Source organism: Pan troglodytes, chromosome 5 (assembly GCF_028858775.2).
Source record: "Pan troglodytes isolate AG18354 chromosome 5, NHGRI_mPanTro3-v2.0_pri, whole genome shotgun sequence".
Taxonomy (NCBI): domain Eukaryota; kingdom Metazoa; phylum Chordata; class Mammalia; order Primates; family Hominidae; genus Pan; species Pan troglodytes.
The window spans coordinates 25,986,828-25,990,871 of NC_072403.2; the positions used below are offsets into that span (position 1 = coordinate 25,986,828).

At 44.5% G+C, this 4,044-nt stretch overlaps 1 pseudogene; it reads right to left on the reverse strand.

The window, feature by feature from the left end:
* Positions 1–2,946: 2,946 nt before the first annotated feature.
* On the reverse strand, positions 2,947–3,736 carry LOC107975260 (large ribosomal subunit protein eL29-like; annotated as a pseudogene).
* Between the last annotated feature and the right edge of the window lie 308 nt (positions 3,737–4,044).

Genomic DNA, 4,044 nt, shown 5'->3' on the forward strand with positions numbered 1-4,044 from the left:
TTTATGCATATTGAGTTGATGTCTCTTTTACCAAAGACTGCACACACACCGAGAAATTAGAAGACAGTCATGACTGTTTATTAGTTGTCTGATGGCTCTAAAAAGAGGAAACTTACCTTTTTCCAATCAAATATTTTCTCTCTACCTCGACTGTGGTAGGCTTGGGTGTTCATCCCATAGAACAGAGCTGCTTAAAGGTTGAAATTTTCAACAATTATGGGAAGCTGACCACTGCGATGATGCACTAAAATGGGTGGAAGACAGCGGGCAGGGCACCCTCGGAGGTAGAAGGGACCTCACAGGTGTTCTGGCCCAAACATCCTAAGGCCAGATGTGGCTCTAGGGAGTACATGTATGTAAGTGATAAGGACAGCCATGTGTTCTATAAAAACAGAATGAGGCCGGGAGCGGTGGCTCACGCCTGTAATCCCAGCACTTTGGGAGGCCGAGGTGGGCGGATCACGAGGTCAGGAGATCGAGACCATCCTGGCTAACACGGTGAAACCCCGTCTCTACTAAAAATACAAAAAATTAGCCGGGCGTGGTGGTGGGCGCCTGTAGTCCCAGCTACACAGGAGGCTGAGGCAGGAGAATGGTGTGAACCCAGGAGGCGGAGCTTGCAGTGAGCCAAGATCGCGCCACCGTACTCTAGCCTGGGTGACAGAGCAAGACTACCTCTCAAAAAAACAAAAAACAAACAAACAAAAAAACAGAATGAAAGACACAGGAAGAGATAAGATGCATTTCTCACACAGCAGAAGAGCTCTGCAGGGAGAAATGTACAGAAAAAGGCAGCAGCAAACGGTCCTGCAAGCACAACAGTAATGAAAATAAATACAGCTTACAAGCCTAATGAAGAACATTTCAGAGCAGGTTGAGACCCTAACTGATACAAATGAGGATCATTAGCTTCCCTGGGCTCTCCTGTTCAGTGTAGGACAAGAACTGTGCAAATAGAAGGAGATGACCAGGGCTATAATGGTAAAATTATAACCCCACGCCAGACCTGGGTCTCTTAATAAGCAGAGCCATGTTCATCTCCAGTCTCAAAGCCACTTGAGGGCCTGAAGACCATCAATATAGATGACGCTTAGCTGTTCTCATCCGAGGATAACAAATGTTTTCAGAACCACCTACTTCTCTTCCCCCCCAATACGCATAAAGAAGATTCCAGATATGATTCTCTCTCAGGCTGAGATCAACCACACTGTTTATGATTATGAAGTGCCTACTACATGCTAGGCCTTGCACTAAGTACTTTGCATGCATTATTTCATTTCATCCCATCCACAGGCCTGGGAGGTAGGTATTATCAATACTCCCATTTTAATGATAAGGATAACTAAGGTTCAGAGAGATTGGGTAACTTGCCCAAGGTCAAAATGTAAGTGACAAGTCAGAGATTAAAATAGAAAGCCAGCTTTGATAGGTTGTTTTTAGGATCAACTGTTGTGGAGAGGTGACAAAATGAAAATGAGCAGGCATGTCACAGCAAACACGAAAGGAAGAATTATTCTATGAAGAGAAAGGACCTGTTCCAGGGCCCAGAGACAGAAAAGAACTTGGGAGGTGTGAGGACCTTCTAAGTGTCTATTGCTGACTAATTATCAGCCCCCATGATGTGACTTAAGATATCAGGGGCCTTGATTCTCCTTCATGTGGCCTCTCCACATGGCTGCTTGTGCTTCCTCCAGCATGGAGGCTGTGTTCCCATGGGGATGTGATGGAAGCTACTAGTCTTTTTAATGGCAAAGCACGGAACTGGCACAGTGGTACCTCCACCATATTCTTTTGGTCGACTCGGTCACAAGCCCTGCCCTAATTCAGTGGGAGGAATGACAAAGAGTTAAACAAAACAAAACAAAACAAAACCACTGTGGTGGAATCACAGTTGACTAAGGATGAAGGAGCAAGAAATGGAAAGGTTGTGGAACCAGGTGATGGGAGAGAGATTTTGCAAGCCTTTGTTGGCCATGTGAAGGACTTTGGATTTCATGCTAAGTGCAGAAGAAACCTTTACTCCTTTTCCACCCTTGCTCTTATCTCAACTGTGGTAGAAGACTAATACAACTAAGGACTGGAGGGATTTCATCTTAAGTCCACAGAGCAAATCTACATGCACATAAGATGCATCTAATTCAGGCATTTAATGATTGTAAGGTATTAGTAAACTATCATCTTCAAATATAAGCTCCCCCAAAATACCATCTCTTGCTGAGGGACACACATAACATACCAGATTTCCAAGCTTCAGGAACAATACCAATATACCTCCCCAGGTGTCGTGCCAGGTACTGCCACACCATGTTCATATGCAGAATGACTGCTGCTTGGTTTCTTGCCTACCCATCACCCTCACATACTTTATACCCTTGAACTCAAAAAAGCCGACAGCCCTTCAGTTTGTTAATTATCAGCCAGTCTGTCTGTATATAAACACTGCTTTGAGGTCAGGGAATTTTGCTGTGCCCATGCAACTGAATCACTGGGTCCAATCTTCATGGTTAGAGAACTGGGTTTCTTGGTGCTAGTTAGAGTCATTCAGTGAGGAAGAAGTGAAGAGGAATAGCTTCCCTCTATTGCTAAAGCCAGAACTTCTCTGTACAACAAAGAATGTAAACGTTATAATACACTGGAGAGTGGGGTGATGCTACTCAACGTATTAAATACCTTCTGTGCTGAGGTATCAAGACAAATCTGACAGACTCCAAATTCTTGAGTTGCTAAGAATAGAGAGAGGAATTATCCATAAATATGTTTTTTGCAATACAATGTAGTAAGTATAGTGATACAGGCATTCAAAGGGTACAATGAGATCCCAGAACTGGGGGCTCTAGCTGAGTTTTTGGGAGTGGTGAAGCAGGATAGGTTTCATAAAGGAGGCAATTTGGGACCAGAATTTAGGAGGAGTGGCAGTTAATAAAAGTATTTCAGGCAGACAAGAAATTGAAGAAGAAGAAAAAAGGCTCATTTATGTGAGGCAGCTAGGTAAGTGTCCGTTTTGAGGAAGAGGGTTGCATAAGAGGGCAACATTATTGGAATATAACTTTTTAAAAAACGAATCCTGCCTCAGGTTTATTTGTACAAATAGCACAGGAGGACACCAGCCCCATGCAGACGGCAGCCCAGGGGGTCACCCCAGTCCTTCTGTCCTCATATTGGCAGACAGAGATCTCTACCCTGAAGCCTTTGTAGGGGCCTGGGCACCTTTGGGAGCCTGAGTTGGAACTGAAGCTGGAGCTGCAGCCTGGGCTTTGGTTTGGTCCTGGGCCTTGGCCTTTGGCTGGCACAGCCTGAGACCTTTGGCAATGCAGGCACGAGCACACTTCCCAAACTTGGGGTAGGCAATGCAGGCAAGTCAATCGAGCTCACAGCTGACACCCTTTGGGATCTTGGGCTTAACCTCTTTGGGCTTTACGAGGGCCTCGATAGCCTTGGCACATGTACTCATGGCCTTGGCACTGTCGGTCTGCATCTTCTTTAGGCCCTTCTTCTTGTGCTTCTTGGTAAAGCGCATGTTCCTCAGGAACTTGGGGTCCACCCCCTTAAGAGATTTGTATCTTTGTGATCGGGGTTTCTTGATGCCATTTCTGTGCCCTTTTCGGGACTGGTTGTGTGTGGTGTGGTTCTTGGACTTGGCCATGTCTGCACCTCAAGCCACAGCTCCTGAAGCACCTAGAACCAGAAGTTGAATATAACTTTAACACAAGTTGTGACAAGGGACAGAAAGGAAAAGATAAACAGTGGGCAGATCACAGAGGGCTGTGTACACTATATTAAATAACTTCGTATTTATGCTGTAACTATCAATGATTTTAAAGGAGAATGACTTGATCAGATTTTTGTTTTAGATAAATTATTCTGGTAGAAATATAAAGACAGATAATATTGAGCCAAGACTGAAAGGAAGAGAGACCTGTAGGAGGTACTGACTCAATAGTGCAGGTTTGTTATATAGGTAAACTCATGCCATGGGAATTTGTTGTACAGATTATTTCATCACCCAGGTACTAAGCTTAGTGCCCAATAGTTATCTTTTCTGCT